Raw genomic sequence first — 19,569 nt, forward strand, 5'->3', positions numbered from 1 at the left:
GACTTCTTGTGCTAAGAGATTGAGAGGTATGGTTGCTACTTTTTATGTTTAAAAAGTCAAAAGTTTACGAGAGACAGCAGGGGAAAAAAACAATGAAAATCGGATATGTTTAAGCAGTAACACATGAGAATCTGGGTGTATCCGTATTTACCAGGGTTGGTGTGGTTAGATAATCGGGACCAACCGTGGGTAGTACCCCCACACAGAAGTGAGTTATTGCTTAGACGTACCCGTTTTTCCTTGTATATCTCTGCTGACCCTCTTACAATCCTGACTTTTTAAACATTAAAAAAACAGCAACAGAGATTTGAGATTCTCTTGTCTCCACTGCTTCTGCGTCACTACACTGACGTACTGTGCAGGTGTGGGAATGCAAGTCCCATATGCATACACATTACATCAGTAAACAAGGAAGACTGAATGCAGTGTTTTCTTTCTAAATAATGTCTTTGTATAAAATAAATACTCCCCTCCTGTTTCGGAATTTAACCATGCACAGGCATAGATTATTGCGTAATTATACAGTGAGATGATTCAAAAAAGAATTTGCTTACCTTTCTTAAATAATTTCATCGTATAACTGCACTTTAGGTCACAGGTCATTATATATCTGTACTTTAGTGTTCATCCACTTCTTGGTCTGTATACTGTTTTGCACATGCATACGTACATCTTTATTTATTTATTTTACAATTTGTTTACCAGGTTAGTCCATTGGGCCGTAGGAGGCTATTTTCAATGGAGTCCTGGGGAGAAAAGCTCCAACAAGGTTAAACAAGTGATGTAGACAAACACACCAACAAAATGTTCCAAGTATATAAAAGTTGTAGTATACAATGAAATGAGAGATGTACTAACAAAAGAAATAATAGTATAAAATGCTTTTGCAGGGGAATCAAAGGTGCTATCTATATGTGTATATATTTACATAGCCTCCACAAGTGAACTCAAGTCATATTACGAAAGAAACAAGAAACGGAGAAGAGGGAAATTAACGACTCTTGGGTAGAGTGAAGATAAGGTACAGAATAAAGAAGTAAGGAGCATAGATGCAGGTGAAAAATTGGGTAGGAAACTAGACAGTGGGGATCAGGGTTGTGAAAATTGAAAAAGAGGTAGGTAGGGTGTGGGGAAGTAATGGAGAGGGATCAGAGTTGTGAGAAATTAGAGAAGAGAGAGGGGTAGGATATGGTTAAGTAGAGGAGAATCAGAAGGGACCTGTTGCTGCATTTGTACGTTTGCACAGCACATCAATGTAGTGCAAGATTTGTAGGTTGTCTCCCTGTGTATTTCGTTATTTTTTTAAACAAAAACTTTTAAGTGAGACATGGCAGTAAATACAAGAAAAATCATGGATGTTCTGAAAAAGTCTGGGTGGTTTAGAGGTATGGCTACTGGCAGTACAGTCTATCATATTGCTGGTAATCATACCTCTAAATCGGCCAGACTTTTGCAAAATGTTTGTTGTAGTCCTAATGTATCCACCCTGTTTCATGTAAAAGCTGCTAACTAGCATATCCTAGTAGAAAGCTGGCTACTCAAGAAAAGCAGTCTGGCTTCATTCCATTGGTATATGCTCAATTTACAATGGGCACACTAGTTGGGCTGTTCAGTCATTGTGCCTGTTTTTTGAATACTAATGAGCCATCATTGTGTAATAAAACCTATTTATTTTTGAACTGTTCAAAATGAATTTGGTTATATGTTGCTCTATGTTTAGGGTACTCTCTAAATTCCATTAACATTATTTGAAAGAGGACATAGCATAATGTATCCGAAATTATCCAAGTGCAACTAACTCTGGGCAAGACCGCAATCCAAATTGTAGCTTGCTACAGACCCCCCACCATGCCCCAGGATTCCCACTCCTCATTTCTTGATACACTGGAAAGTGTTAGGATACAGCCTAACACCCTAATAATGGGCAATTTCAACTACTCCACCATTAACTGGGAAAACTACTCCTGTACCAACTCTTTTGCTCAACGTTTTCTGGAATTCATAAATTCCAATGCCTTGGATCAACTTATTCACACCCCCACCAGGGGCAGCAATATCCTAGACCTGGTCATTGCCAACATGGGCAAATGGTGTTCCACACCAAAGGTCAATTCCTCGTTGGTCAGATCCGACTACAAGCTAATCAGCCTAGACATCCACATCCCGCCCCCACCCCCAATTAGGGAAACCACCATAAAAAACTTCTCCAAAGCCAACTTCACACTTCTTAAGACAGAAGTGCCAAACTTCATGGCACCCATGCAGACGGACAATAGAGGTACGACTGCTGAATCCTACACAAATGCACTTTATAAGCACTTACACGAGTGCATGGATCATGCTATCCCTAATAGAACCAAGATGCTATCCTCCAAAAAAAGGAAGCCAATCTGGTGGTCCTCTGCCATAAACAAACTCTACAACAGAAGAAAAAAACTGTTGCAAAAAAGAGTAAAATCCCATGACTGGAGGAACTCCCTGGTCAACCTCAGTAAGAAGCTGAGATCCCTCATAAAATCCTCCAAAGCTAGTTACGAAAACAAAATTGCCACCGACTCTAAAGACAACCACAAAGCATTCTATAGCTATGTCAAGAATCTCAATGGCAACACTCAGATGTGCTCTGAGTTACAGCACAATGGCACTAAATATACAGAACTAACTAATATTGCCAACATCCTAGCAGATAGGTTCAATGCTAACTTTACCCCCCTCTCATCCCCTAGAGGGCCCATCTCTATACCGGAAGAATGCAAAGTTCCTGTAATCACGGCTGCACAGGTAAAAAACACACTCTCCAAAGCCAAGAACACAGCATCCATGAGACCTGACAATATCCCAGGCTGCGTGCTACACAATGAACTGGCACCCTACCTAAGTACCATGTTCAGTCATAGCCTCACCTCAGGCTTTGTGCCCACTGAATGGCACACCATGACGGTTATCTCACTCCACAAAGGGGGAGCCACGACGGACCCCGGGAACTACCGCCCCATTAGCCTGATGAGCCTGGTCTGCAAGGCCATGGAATGTATCATCATGGAACTCATAAACAAAGACATTGGTAATCTCCAAACTCTGGACTCTACCCAGTTCGGATTTGTAAAAGACAGATCATGTCTCCTAAACCTGATTGACTTCTTTGAAGCAGTCACCAAAGCCATAGATGAGGGTAAGGTGGTTCACACAGCTTATCTAGATCTCGCCAAGGCTTTTGACACCATCCCCCACTCTGGAATTATAGATAAGCTCATTAAACTAGGTATAAATCCCTATGTCACAAGATGGGTTGCCAACTGGCTCACAGACAGAACCCACACTGTGAAAGCAGACTCCAAATCCGACTTCAGACCAGTGACAAGTGGAGTACCACAGAGTACAGTCCTGGGTCCTCTCCTATTTGGTATCTACTTCTCTGAAGTACAGGCTAACACAAAAGGTCTTTGGCTAACAAAGTTTGCAGATGACTGCAAACTAGGAGCCATAATTGAAACTCCTAACGATGTGGACATACTACAAAAAGACCTCACTGAGACAGATGCCTGGTGTAAAAGCCATGGCCTGCAGCTCAATGCCAAAAAGTGCATTGTCATCCCCTTTGGTAAAAACTCTGTACCCATGAACTACCACATAGCTGGTAGTTTACTTAACGCTGAAAATGTGATGAGACCTTGGGACACAGGTGGACAGTAGTCTCTCCTTCAATAATCACATTGCCACAGTGGTCAGGAAATCCTTCTACATGGCTCACCTTATCACAAAAGGTTTCTCATCCAGAAAAAAAGAGGTCATTGTTCCCCTCTACTCATCATTCATTAGACCCATTATAGAGTACAACTCCCATTTTGGTATGTACCTCACAAGACGTCTAGAACAACTGGAAAGGCCACAGAAATACCTCACAAAGAGGATTACTGGCCTCAAACAGATGCCCTACGCAGACAGTCTCAAAAAACTCCAGCTTTACTCCATTGCATATCGCCTACTCAGAGATGATCTCTGCCTAACATACAAAGCTATGTCAAACCCAGAGCTGTTGGACATGCTCCACTTAAAGAAATCCCAGTCCCTCCAAGCTACATGCTCTAGGGATCTAAACCTTGTCACCACAATAAACAGAACATGCTGGAGGGATAGATTCCTGTCCCAGAGACTTCCCATACTCAGGAACAGACTACCTATCTATGTCAAACAGAGCTCCTCATTAGCACTCTTCAAGAAAAAATCTTGATGATTGGATGGGAGATAGGAAATTCACCCCGGGGATCACTTCTGTGGCTCTGCTCGACAGGGGCACAAGAAAATAATTTTCTTGGGTGGCGAAAGCCAGGGTACATTTTTGGCTAGGCTTATATAGGCCCTAGGGCCAATAGCCTAGTACCTACCTATGAACCTAGCACCCCAGTCCAAACACTTGCGTATAATGAATGTCTGAACTGAGACAAGTCCTACGAAGATGAGGATTTGTTTCTAATTACGTACAAGCATTTCCAAATTCTAGTGTAAATAGTGTAGCCATGTTCTCATACATGCAAGGATTTGTTCTTGGAAGGAAAATGGTAGAGTAACAACTGAATACTGCCTAAATCTAGAAACTTCCTGTGAATTCAGATTTAATTGAATTCTCAGACACAGGGTAAAAAATTTACCTGTCTGACATAAATAGCATGAAGCACAATTTAGCCCCCTCCCCCTAACACTGTTCAACCTCTGCCTCAAAGGTTATGTACCGAGTGCATGGAAATAGCTACAGTCATTTCCTGCTCAAGGGAGGACCTTCCATGGAGCCATAAGTCTGACCAGTTTCATATGCAAAGCCATGGAAAGTCTTGTCATGGAACTAATCAATAAGGACATAGGGAACTTTCAAACACTAGACCCCTCTCAGTTTGGACTTTTTCAAGGTGGGTCATGGCTTACTTAATCTGGTAGACCTTTGTGATAAGGTCACTTAAGCAATGGATGAAGATAAAATGGTATACACCACATACTGCAACCTGGTTAAAGCTTTTGACATAATCCCTGACTCGGGTATAGTGGAAAATCTAAATAAACTGGGAATCAACCCCTAACTCACCCACTGGAATGTCAATTGGCTTACAGGCGCAGGAGATCAGACTAGGGGAAGTTACTTCTACAAAGGGACCAGTCACCGTTGGAGTCCCTCAGGGTTCAGTGCTGGGACCAATCTTGTTTGGTTACTACTACAAAAGTAAAAGCCAGTACCAAAATGCTCTGACTGACTATGTTTGCAGATGACTGCATGCAGGAAGGTTTGTTCCGAACAAATAACTTGCATACTTATTGTTCAGAAGAATGTGTGATGTTGAGAGATATGTTCCTTTAACTTTCTTCATGACTTATGAGTAATGGCTAAAAAAATAAAAACTGTCCCTGATAAGGGCCTTTTAACACCCATTATTTTTAGCTTTGTCCATGCTTCCTGAGCAAGGAAATTGAAAGCTAGGTACAAGTTGATATACATCAGCTCCTGGATGTCACGCAATACATTCTGAAAGTTAACACAAAAACACTGGTACAGTCCAGTCCTCTCTATTATCACCATCTACACTGCAGCATTAGTTCAGGGGTCAGCTAATACATGAGCTTTTGGGCAGATAAGTTACATGGGATGTTCCTTTAACTTTTGATTAAAAAGTTAATCTTTTTATATCTGGCAGAAAAAACACAGACCACCCTCTCCTCCTCCCAACAAACTCAAATATATGTGAGAGATGCAACTATATAGCCAAACCGGAGGCTGAGCTCTCTCAACCCAGTACTGGCGCAGTCAGTCAGGAGGAGAAGGTAACCACACACACCACAACTCCAGTCTCACATAGACCTATCGCAACAGAAAACCAAACACATAAACACACAAAAACATACTCGGAGGCTCTAGATAAAAATCTGCCCAAGCAGCAGAGACCTCCAAAGCAGACATCCAAGCAACCGCTACCCCACAACAATACCCACGTATCACATAGTTCACAAAGTCAGTGTGCCACACAGTCACAGCCCTTAAGGCTAAACAACACACCTAATACTCTTGTAATAGGTGACTCTATTGTCAGACACACTGAAGTCCCACTCACCCGGCTGAACAAGGAGAAGGTCACTGTAAGTGGCCTGTCGGGTGCCATGATCCGCCACATAACACAAGCATTCAGGTCACTCCAAAGCAAGTACAAATATGACTCTGTCATTGTCCATGCTGGTGTGAATGACCTGAGACATACCTCCCTGGACTACATGAAAAGAGACATAGAGGAGCTCTCTGATCATGTAGCCCAGGCCGGTATGACCCTGACCTGGAGTAGCATCTTACCCTCGCCAAGAATGATGCCACAGTATAAAGACAAAATGATCAATTTTAACAATTGGCTAAAGTATTGGTGTCATTCAAAGGGGATCCAGTCTGTCAGCCTGGGATGACATGCTCGACAATCCACGTTGCTTCACTAGGGACGGCTTGCACCTGTCACCCCTGGGCTTTTGAATACTGGCTAAGGCTCTTGCCACCCCCATAGTGCCTTTTTTAGGCAAGGTTCAAAAGACAAACCCACCTCCATAGACAACACAAAGAAAAAGAAACTAAGGGTAATGCTGCTCAACGCCAGAAGTCTAAACCTCAAGATGCACGCACTCGAGGTTCTCCTCAGTATGGAGAATATCGATAGCTGTGCAGTAACAGAAACCTAGTTCAAGGCTCCCGAGAGCACCCCAGCACTTCCAGGTTATACCTCATACCATGCTTTTCGGCCCCAAAACTTGGACCGAACCACAAAAGGAGGGGAAGTATCCATATTCTTCAAAGATACCCACACCTCCAGGTTAGTGGCACTGCACGAAGCATCGGAGACCATCCATGTGCAACTAACAGTGGGCAAAACTGCCTTTCAGTTTGTAGCTTGCTATAGACCACCCTCCCAAACTCAGAAACCCCACTCGGCTTTCCTGAGAACACTGGAGAATATGAAGGTCTCTCCAAACACCATTATATTGGGTGACTTCAACTACCCAAACATAGACTGGAAGCACTACTGAAGCCCCAACACCCTCACCCAATGGTTCCTAGAATTTATAAACTCAAATGCTATGGAACAACTAGTCACCACTCCCACAAGAGGGGAAAACATATTGGACCTGATCATCACCAACATGGGAATTCTATGTTCCATACCAGAGGTATACCCCTCATTGGTAAGATATGACCATAAATTAATCTCACTGGACATCCATATCCCATCCCCACCCCCAGCCAAGGAAACCACGGTGAAGAACTTCTCAAAAGCAAACTTCACACTTCTCAAACCGAGATGGAATCCTTCAAAGCCCCCGAGCCAGTGGAAAATATGGCCCAAACCGCAGAATCCTTTACAAACGCATTCTATGGACACCTACAGGAATGCATGGATCGTGCTATCCCATATAAAACCAAGACTCACTCCTCCAAAGGCAGGAGACCTGTCTGGTGGACCCCAGCCATAAATAAGCTATACAACAGAAGGAGGAAGCTACTACATGATAGAGCAAAATCCCAAAAAGGGAAGGCATCTCTGATCAATACTAGCAAGAAACTACGATCCCTCATAAAATCATCTAAGGCCAGCTTCGAAAGAAAAATTGCACAAGACGCTAAAGATAATCACAAGGCCTTCTTTAGTTATGTCAGGAACCTGGGTGGCAACTCCCAGATATGCCCTGAGTTAGTTCAAAATGACAAAAAATACACTGAACCCACAGACATTGCCAACATCCTGGCAGACAGGTTCAGTGCAAACTCCTTCCACCCCAAAAGAGCAAATGTCTATCCCAACAGAGTGTAGCCTCCCTGACATCACAGATGCACAGGTGAGAGCTGCCCTCTCCAAAGCAAAAAACACAGCATCAATGGGACCGGATGGTGTCCCGGGCTGCATCTTACACGAACTCCAAGAAGAACTGAGCCCTCACATAAAGTCACTGTTCAGTCTCTGCCTTACTACAGGATATGTACCCAAGGAATGGCGTACAGCAACAGTGGTCCCACTCCACAAAGATGGTGCCACAACGGACCCCGGAAACTATCGCCCTATAAGCCTGACTAGCCTGGTCTGCAAAGCTATGGAGCGTATCATCATGAAACTCATAAAGACATTGGGAACCTCCAAACACTGGATCCTATCCAATTCGGCTTTGTTAAGGGCAGATCTTGCCTCTTGAACCTGGTCGACTTCTTTGAAACAGTCACCAAGGCCATAGAGGAAGGGTAGGTAGTCCACACAGCCTACCTGGACCTCGCAAAAGCCTTCGACACAATACCCCACTCGAGCATCGTAAATAAGCTCACCAGCTTAAATATCAACCCCTATGTCACAAGATGGGTTGCACACTGGCTCAGGGATAGAACCCACATGGTCAGACTTGCAGGTGCCATGTCAGACTCTAAACCAGTTATAAATGGCGTCCCACAAGGCACAATCCTAGGACCTCTCTTGTTCAGTATATATTTCTCTGAGGTACAGGCTAACACGGGAGGACTATGGCTGACCAAGTTCGCAGATGACTGCAAACTGAGTGCCATAATCGACTCGCTGACTGACACAAGCATCCTCCAAAAGGGTCTCACAGAGACGAATAACTGGTGCCAGAGCCATGGCGTAAAGCTAAATGCCAAAAAGTGCATAGTCATCCCCTTTGGGAAAAACAAAGTGCCCACAAATTGCCACATAGGTGGTAATCCATTAAGTACTGAAGAAGTAATTAGAGATTTGGGGACCCAAGTAGATAGCAATCTCTCCTTTGACAATCACATTGCCAAAGTAGTTAGAAAGACCTTCTATATAGCCCACCTTATCACGAAAGGGTTCACATCTAGATCAAGAGAAGTCATTGTGCCCCTCTACTCATCACTCATCAGGCCCATAATTGAATACAATGCCCCATTTGGGATGTACCTTACCCAACACCTGCAGCAACTGGAAAGACCCCAAAAGTGCCTCACCAAGAGGATCAAGGGACTCAAACAGATATCCTACGCAGTTAGGCTAAAGAAACTCCAGCTCTACTCAGTTGCTTACCGCCTACTCAGAGGCGATCTGTGCCTGACGTATAAAGCCATGTCCAACCCAGAATTAATGGACATGCTCCACCTCAGGAAATCCAAATCCCTTAGAGCTACACGCTCCAGGGACTTAAACCTCAGCACAGAAATAAATAAGACATGCTGGAGGGACAGATTCATATCCCAGAGGCTCCCCTCACTCTGGTACAAAATCCCAATCCATGTTAGGCAGAGTCCTTCAATGACCCTCTTCAAGAGAAATCTTGACGAGTGGATGGGAGATCGTTGGTTTACCCCTGGGATCTCTTCTGTGTCCCTACTAGATAGAGGCACAGTAAACTAACCTCAAAAGGGCTATCTTCTGTGACCTACTATACAGAGGCACAGTCAACTAATCTAAAAGGGTGGCGAAAGCCAAACACACTCTGTCTAGGCTTATAAATGTCCTAGGGCAGATAGCCTAGTATCAACCTATGAACCTATAAAGAGTAATGTCTGTGTGTTAGGCTAATCCCTTACAAGAATTATCACATGGCTTGTCTTTTTTATTTAGGAAAGTCACATGATGGTCACTGTTGTGAGATTTTATTTTTTATACTCGACACTTTGTAGTCTGCTGTCTCAATGTTTTTTTTTGTTTTTTGAGAACCGGCACATAAAGGCCCTTGTTTGTTCTGGTATGGAAACAACCTCTCACCAGATGTCCTACTTCCAACAAAAAAAAAAAAAAGCATTTTGAAGACCTTGTCTTTGGCCTCTCTTCACTAGGTGATGGTAGATGATTCTGTTATGGCCATTTCCAAGTCCTCAGACTGTCATTTCAAGGTTCCAGAAACCTGTGATGATACTCCACAGGACACTGCTGAGGGTCGGCAACAGGGCATGTCCTTCTTGACCAGACTAAAGGCTGTTGCCAAGAAGGGAGAATAACACTTTCAGATATTCGAAGAGTTACCTCACATTTTAGTCTGGAAGAAGGTAGATGGCTACTTTGTGGAGGTTTGGATGTCAGATGCATCCAAGACCATTAATTTGGATATCCTAAGAAAAAAAATCAACAAATCACCTTCCCCCACCGTCCCTTCCAGATAGTTCTAAGGGTTCTAGGGATGATTGGTATACTTTTGCTAAGTAGCTTTTCAAGGCAGTCTCTGCATTTTCTCTGTTGCTTGTATATTCAAACAGGAAAATATCTCACATTTTCTTACAAGTATGATATTCCTTCAGGATCTGAACAATAGGACCTTAGTTATTCATCTCATGTCTCCTCTCCTGTTCACCTTGAGACAGAATCTGAGAGGAACATTTCACCTGACTCCCCAATTGAGAAGATTTCTTTTTCAGATACTGTTTCCAGAATGAAGGATTTTTTTTTTTCATTGGGAATGAAAAGAGATTTCTGAGGCCTAGAAAAGGTATAATAATCTCATTAATATTGGTTCGGTTCCCCTAAACCCCTTAATATTCTACCAGTTATAAGAGCCCCAGAGGATGCATTTAACTTTGCCTATTCCTCACCTGATGTCCAACTCTTTGCTGATAAAAAACTTGATAGGCTATATATAAAGTGCCCAAATCTCATATATATATTTTCAGAAACCATTTGGCAGACTCTGCTGTCATTTCCCTGAAAAAAAGATGGCTCTTCAAACCCTTTAACTTCTTACGACCCAATACCTAATGACAAAGATGTAAACTGTTTTGACAGATATGGCAAGAAAGTGTATTAATCTATATGGGACTTTAGAGCAAAAAATTGCCAAGCTCATATGGCCATATTTCTTCTTGCCACCTTCTCTGATATGAATCAAGAACATTCTAATTTACTCTTTTAGAAGCTAAATCTTCCCTGGTCAGTATGTTTTCTTCAGTTTCTCAGGTCACTAAACACACCCTTGACTGTTCCTATAATGTTGCTGATGCAGTTTCCAGAGCTGCATCTACAAGCTTTATTATGTGAAGATATGTCTGCCTCACTCTGCAGAGTCTCCCTGAAGATATGAAAGCTCACATTCTGAATTCTCCCTTAGACAAAAAAAAAACCTTTATTTTGGCACCTCCTCTGCAGAGATTTTGAAATGCTTAGATGAGAGCGGAAAATTTTATTTTCTTTTCAGGGAGTTGAGCAAATTTTCCATTCCCCTATCCCAAAATATGTTGGGAATTATCCCTTTGGTTTGGGACTTTTCTTCAGAAAGTCATTTAAACCTGGACAACAGAAGTCAGGGGAAGGAATAATTTATAAAAAAATAGCAACAGGATACCAAGAAAGAAAATGGACATTAGGGTCCTTCCTAAGCAAAGAAATCTACAAGACTATGTGACTTTCCATCCCCTCCCTCCCTTTCCCGCCTTTACACATTAGGAAAAAAATCTACCCCTTTCCTTTCCTCTTTGAAGACCGATTACCTTGGATTCTTGAGTACTGGAAGTAATCCAACTGGATTGCAAATGGCAGTAGAAATCCTACTGTCCATATCAGGAATTCCTCCTCATCCAAAAAAATCAAACCCGTTTATTTCCTCCCATTCTGTCTAAATGCTGGCACAGGGAGTGATAGAACCAGTCCCTCGTTCTCGACAAGGAAGAGAGTTTTAATCCAGAATATTTGTAATACCCAAGAAATAGGACATTTGGAAAACTGTACTTAGTTCCTTTTAAAATCTGTTTATAAAATTCTTAGTTTACACACTTTCCCCCGGATTCTTAAAAGCTTGCATGATGTGCAAGATCGGTGCAGGAGCTCAAGCAGGCAATATGTCTGCCGTGCGATCCAGGAACAGCCTGCAGGGACGTACACGAGAGCTCCTGCACTAATCCTGCACGGACGAAGCCCTTGTATGCAAATCACCCCATTTGCAGGAGATATCCATGCAAATGAGGTGAATTTGCGATCCAGGAAGCTTGCGACCATCTGTGCAGGACTAGTGCAATCAGCAGAAATGTACTCGGTTAGTAACAGAGTACATTTCTGTAAAATCTAAAACGGAGCTATGACACCTCCAAATAAAGGCTGCATATCATGTAGTAAGCATGCCGATGGCCAAGTATAAGGCCATTGGCATTGCAAACAATACAAAAATGAAAAAAAAATCAACTTTTATTTTTCTTTAGCCGATCTCGACTGTTTAAGCTTAGGGCAGCGGTGCGCAAACGGGATCAGGTGGAAAATAAAAAAATGAACCTAAATTAAGCATTCTAACTAAAATTAGTATTCTGCCATGCAAGTCAATGGCAGCCAGAAGACAACCTGACCCGTGAGTAGTGGTTGTTAAGGGTGGAGGCTCAGTGTGAGACATGTAACTATGCATTAGCAGGCAATCCTATGCAAATGAGGGGAAGGATAGTGAATCCCAGTTTTCCCCAGGAAGTGAGCCAGGTCCCAACAGTGTAAGAGTAGGAATAGCCTGGTGCAAGCCTAGGAGGTAGGTGACATCATGGGGGGGGGGGGTGTCAGACATACTGTAAGCAGATTGGAGCCCTTTGGCTCGGGGTTGCACCTAGCTTAGCATAGGTAAGCTAGGGGGTGTGTCTAAACCTGCCTAGCACTCTTTACAAAGCCTAAGCGGGTGTGTGCGCTGCACACTGGGTTGTACAGGAAGAAAAAAGAGGTTAAACCAGGAAATTAGCTGCAGTGTGCACAACTGAGTGCTCTGTTTGCGCGGCGTGCCCCTGGGCTAAAACAGGAAGGCAATGGGAAGGGAAAACAGCAGTAGGAAGGTAATCAAGGAGTACTAGCTTAGCTGGCAGATGAAATGTATCAGAACCAGCCAATTACACAGGCAGCAGACCAGCCCAGCCCAGAACACTACTATAAACTATGCAAACACGTACCTCTCTGTTTTTTCCCACACTCTACACCACCGGTGTAAACAAGCAGGGAGCTTTTAACACTTACAACTGCAAAATGTTAGGGGCTGCAATAGCTGTCGTACAACAACTTGTGGAAGAGGCTGAAGGTGGTGAGGATGTGAATGCTGCCGAGCAACCCACAGTGAGGTGATGGAGAAGAGTGTACAGACCCAGGGTATCCTACCAAGGGCTACATGAGGTGGAGATAATGGAGCGCTGTTGGGTGGACACTGACCTCCTACAACAAATTGTTGAGCTGTGCCGGCCACACCTCACACACAGAACTAACAGAGGGGAACCCATCCTAGTGGACACCAAGGTATGTGTAGGCCTAAGAATACTAGCTACAGGTACCTTCCAAAGGCCAATTGGGGATATGATGGGGATCTCACAGGCCTCAGCATCCAGGGTACTCCACCAGTTCCTGGGTGCCATGTCAGCACATATCGGTGAGCACGTATGTTTCCCCAACACCCGTGAGGCATTGGCCAGCAATATGCAACTGTTCCACCAAATAGGAGAATACTCTGAGGTAGTGGGTGCTATGGACTGCAAGCACATATGCATCCAAGCACCACCCAGTGAGCGTGGTAGCGTCTACATCAACCGCAAGGGCTTCCCCTCCATCAACTGCCAGGTCATTTGCGATGCCCAGGGCATAATAATGAACATGTGTGCTGGCTGCCCTGGAAGCTATCACGATTCCCACATCTGGCATCTGATGCAGCTGTACCAGAGATTTGCCAATGGGGACATCCCACATGGTCACCTAGTGGGGGATGCTGGATACGCACTGGAGCCGTGGCTGATGACACCTGTCAGAAATGCACACACACCCGAACAAGAACTCCATAATGAGGCACACGTACAAACAAGAATCATAATAGAGTATGTGTTTGGGATGCTCAAGTCATGGTTCCAGTGCCTGGACACATCCGGTGGGGCCTTGCAGTACTCACCAGCTACATGTATCCAAATTGTCCTTGTATGTGCTATGCTACACAATATGATCCTGCTTATACAGCTGCAGCAGGAACAGCACGGGGCAGGGCCACACAGCCCCCCCCACCATTGCCAAGGCCTGCACGGGCACAGAGTGACTTGGAGGAGGAACAACCTGAGCCTGCCCTAGTAGGCAGAAAGAGGCATGGCCAGATATGCCCTGGCCTTGGAAAAGAGGCAACGCATAGCACATACACTGACACGGGAGGGACCCAGGGAATAACACCCCTCTCTGACTCTCACATACAGTAAAAGGGATGCCAAACAGTACACTACCTGTGCCTAACCATGTGTAGGGAGTGTACTATGTGCATCCGGCATAGGCAGCCCTGCAGCGCCACCCTCAGTACTGGGACAGCCACAAGGTAAGTGACTCACACATGCCAGTCGGAGGGGGGGTCACATACCCAACAACAGTCACAGCCAGCAGGACAGGTGTAGACAAACACAAACAAATGCTGTGCTATGGCCTCTGAATGAGGCCTATGGGTAACCCCCCCCCCAGCCTACACAGACTGACTACAGCAGGCCAACCATTGGGATGCCAGTTGAGAAGGCTAAGAAGTCGGACACTAATATGTTGGTAATTATAAGCTAAGATCTGTAGTACACTCGTATGTCTCTAGCCAGCATGATAGGTAAGACAACAGACTGAAATGGAGTACCCGACATATCAGTACAGTCTTAGCAAATGTGTACAAGTGTCAGGTGTGCCCCCACCATCCTATGTAGACATATAGTAGCAGTCAGGTGTGCCCCCCCAATCCTGTGTAGAAATAGTCAGGTGTGCCCCCCCCATGCAGAAATGTAGTAACAGTCAATGCCAAATGATCGATGGATACCCTGCAGAGACAGCATGCTACCTGTCGGTGTACAACACAAAGGTCAGCACTGCAGTACAAACTACCTGGAACTGACCCACACATGCAATACAGAAGGCCATACTGGGCATGCTCATACACTTAGAGAAATCAAGGCACTGTAAGTCAACAACATACTGAAAGGTCATGCTGGGCATGCACACACCCTTAAACACATGAAGGCCATGTCTGCAAACACCAGTGGACCAGACATATCTGGCAGTTACAGTTGTTAGTGCATACACTCGTCAGTATGCATCACTCATGCCTTGCACACACAGTGGATAGGAATACAGACATATATGTAAGGACAACACACTATAATAAACCAAAGGTAGACGGACATAGATGTGTGGAAGAGGGTGACTGTGACAAGGAGCCATCCAGGCCTGTCCCACCAAGCACACAGCCAAAGGGCCCCAAACACATGAGGTGCAGATGTCACTCACTGCAGATACTAGCCACCAGTATCTGTCAGCATTACAGACTATGTGGTGCACATGCCAGCTGTGCAACACGAATGTACAAGGAAGTCGTCATCTAACAACTGTATACACTTACCTGTGAAATATGACCCTGTGTGTGACCGCATGTGGCATGTCAACCCCTAGATGAATGGGTAATGGCCCATGCACACACATTGCCTTCCCCATAACCCTACTCTGACAAGCTTGCTGAGGGCATCCAATGTGAAATACACCTTTGGGGGAGTTGTAGTCTAGTAATCTCCGTGGCGTGTCCCATAACTGTGTACTGCTGTAGTGTGATAAGCTAGTTAGGTAGGAGTTTGAATCCCAGACTTGGCAACTGTGTGTGTGTGTGTGTGTGTGTGTGCATCTGTCTGACTCTGTCTGTGTAGAGAGCAATGCTTTTTAGGGCACTCACACTGCCTACAAGTTATATACTCAACTTTGGCAAGGCTGCTGATGTCATTCACCTAGAAATACACCTCTGGGAAGCTGTAGCCCAGTAATCTCCGTAGTGCCTCCTGTAACTGTGTACCACTGTAGTGTGATAAACTAGTTAAGTAGGAGTTCTAACCCCAGCCTTGGCAACTGTGTGTTTGTGTGTGTCTGTCTGTCTGACTCTGCCTGTGTAGAAGGCAATGCTTTTTAAGGTAGGCACACCCCCTACAATTTAAATGCTCTACCTTGGTAAGGCTGCTGATATCATGCATCCCGAAATACACCTCTGGGAAGATTGTAATCCAGTAATCTCCATAGCGCGTGCCATAACTGCGTACTGCTGTAGCGTGATTCAGAACTCTGCTAGGGTTCTATACCCACCCGTGGCAGTTCTGGATGTTTTGTGTGTGTTCCAATGTCTGTGTAGGGAGCTGTACTAGTCCGTTACTTCAAAATCTGAGGTTAATACAGGAATAGAAATGACACAAGACACCAAGGCTCCAACTTATTAATTTATTAAGCAAAACTTTTCTGAATGTACAATAAAGCTAATACTAAATAAACAGAAAGACTAATAAATCATGTACTTACAAGCATATGCATAAACAAAATCATCTTTGCCACTGATAGGGAAACTTCAAATCCTATCCAGTGCAGCTATCTGTTCAGTCAAGGCAAGGCCGACACTGGCGAAATGTCTCTAAGCTCAGTTCAGGCTGGTGCTGTGATCAAATCCGGATGCTGATGATGATTTTCATCTTAGCCTTTGAGCTTTTATAGTCTTTTTCGAGTTGACAGAATATTGTAGAAAGATCTGACATTACAGGCTCATCATGAGTTGATTGAATATTTTAGAAAATTACAGATCATTTCCTAAGTTGTAAACAAGTCTCGTAATGTCTGGTCTTGTGCCCTACTTCCCTTTTTCAAAGAACAGTTAGCTCACAATCTTGTGATATAGTTCCTCTTTGAAATCCCCACATTCTGGTAAACATCTTTTAAGCTGATAAACAACTTATAGGTTAACAAAAGTTCAGTAATACCAGTAATCAGTGAGCAAGGCCTGCTCTTAAGCATATTGTATTGCTACAATATTAGCAGCATATAGTGATGTAGTGGCATATCAAGAACTAGCAATAATCAATCTAGCAATAATTAAACATACACAGTGATATGTGGCTCGAGGCATAGCAAAAACTGGTAGGCTGTGTGGATCCGTCACAGGTCACCCCTTGCATTGAGCAACGTACGCTGTGTATCCCTTATAATGGTTAAAACTGACAACATCAGTTTGTACCTTCTCATCACTTTACAATAAATGCAGCATGATATTATGCAAAATAACACAGAAATTATTGTGGTCAAAAGTAAAGGATGCAATAACAAATTAAACCACACTGAAGCCTTAGATGACCACATAAAAACATCATACCAATGCGAAACAGTTATATCCTGTATTTCATTTGCAATTTTTACAATGGTACCTTTGTCTTTAATCATTTTAATCACGGTTTGATGCATCATTTAGTGTTTTATTTAGAAGTTGCAACACTGTTTGTCCTTCCTGCTTAATCTGTTGAAAGTCCGGTGGACTAGAGATGGCCACTTAAAAGTGTGTAATGGTTCTATGCTAGCATTAAATGTGACGTCCATCCATCTAGTCAGTCTAATCAATTCTCCAGTACAAAAATCAATAATTGCATGGATATTACTTTTACAGTATGCTCCACCAGTTGTGATCATCCCATCACTCCAGGCTAATTTACAGGAGGATATCACACAAACAGTGGTATCATTTAGCTGGTAGATGTCTGTACCATTTACTACATACCTGTGCCAGGTGCATTCCCCAGTTCCATTATGTAAGCATGGGTGAGGCTTCCTCTTCACCATCATGCATACCCACCCTGGGGCCAGGTTTCACAACCTGCCACATCAACGGGTACATCATTATAATCAATCAAAGTAGATTCAATTTGAGGTACCCACCAATTATCTCCAAATTGCAAGGGCAATGCAACAAATGGACAGACTTGCTTTGTTCCTTTCTTACTAGCAAGATAGTCAAAAATCAGTATACAAGACTTATTTTCACATGCAAAATCTATTGGCTTTAACCAATGATACAGTTGCAGTTCCTTTTGCCAATGGGCTGCCTTTTTAGCCCCCCAAGTTTGAGTGAATTGCAAATATTGCTGGTTGGCAGCCAACTGAGATAAGATACAAAAAGTCTGATTTACTTCTGCTGTGAGGTTATCTAAAATCTGTTCTGTATATGTATTTGTATGTTCAATCCACCTCCACAAGACAGTTTGAGTTAAAATACCGTCTACAGTTCTTTGTCCCAACTCGGGATCATGGTCTGCTAGTAGCTTAAAGGCCATATTTAGGTCAGTGCCCAAACGGCTCAATTTGCTACGTAGGGTATCTATATCTACACTGTTTAGGAATCCAGTCCCTGTTCCGACTGCACCTAGTGCAGTACCAAGAATACCTGTAACATCACGTTTATTTCTTCTATATTTGTAATGTTTGTATTTGATATGCAAAGAATCAACCGGCCATAATTGTACACTTTTACAATGTGGGTACCTGTTGGTGATATCAACTGCTGACATGTTAACTATCATTTTAATACGTTGTATAACTCTAGCACTACTTACAGTTTTACATCCTCTGGTATATCTTACCACATGTCCCAAACCATTAAATACAGTTGAACTATTGTCCATGGCATATATCTCCAAATCCGGAGATAGGGTTTCCGCAGTGTCATTTTCCCTTTGAAATTTAGCTATGCAGGAGGAATCTAATGGAGACTTAGCTAAAGGAAATCCCGACTTGTTTAGCCTTTGGTACAAACCTCCGAAAGGGTTGGAAACACATTTTTCAGGATGTCTATCACAGTTCAGTCTACATACAGTTGTAATGATTTCCGTCTGAGTGATGTTCCAAGTTAAGGCAGGCTTGGGTGTCACTGCATATAGATGGTCTCCCAATTTCCAATAAAAGTCACAGTCAGCTGTTAAATTTGCAACATCTTCCCCTTCGAATAGAGGGATAGGATCAAGACAGTTATATGGCCCATCTAAGTGTTGTCATCGGAAAAGGTTGGCTCCTTCCCAAACAGTGGCAATAATCTATGGAGAGGAAAGTACAATGGTTGTTTAGCAGAATCAAGTAATACTAAAACAGTATCACCAGGTCCATCACAAATTACTGTCCCATGTTCATTTGGCTGATTGGGTGTGGTCACTATAACTTTCATTCCCAGCCATTTGCTTGGTTTAGTATCACAGTCTTGTAGTAAAATGACAGCATCGTGATGCATACAAATTTCTACTAAAGGTTGTCCTTTCTGAATCATTTGTGTCTTGTTATCTAAATTGATCGCCTTCACTATCACTTCTCGTTCTGGCTCCCATAATGTAAAAACCTCCCAACTTTCTCCTAATAGCCCTTTTTGCCCCCAGTGCCAATTTTCTGGGAGAGAGAGTTTCCAGCCTGTCTCAACTAATGCCATATTTTGTGCTGGCACCCTTTGTTCAGTCAATGCACATAGCCAGAATCGAGTTTGATCAGTATTTGTCAAAAGAGGGTATATGGCATTCGGATTCAGCTTTTCTATTTTCAAAACACAGCAGTTGGACTGACTGTCATTCATATGCATTTGCAAGGGAGTTCCTTGATGCTTCTGGGGTCTGTTATTTAGCTGACTCACAGCTAATTCTAAAACCTTTGCCCAGCCTTGCAACGTTCCATCATTAGTGTTCTTTCGAATTTGTTCTTTAAGGGGCCCATTATACCTTTCAATTAAACCAGCAGCTTGGGGATGATATGGGATATTTAGCACCCATCGAACTCCATTTTCCTTTGCCCATTCTTGAACCTCTGCTCCGGTAAA

This window comes from Protopterus annectens, chromosome 1.part1 (assembly GCF_019279795.1).
Source record: "Protopterus annectens isolate FY-2018-M chromosome 1.part1, PAN1.0, whole genome shotgun sequence".
Lineage (NCBI taxonomy): Eukaryota > Metazoa > Chordata > Ceratodontiformes > Protopteridae > Protopterus > Protopterus annectens.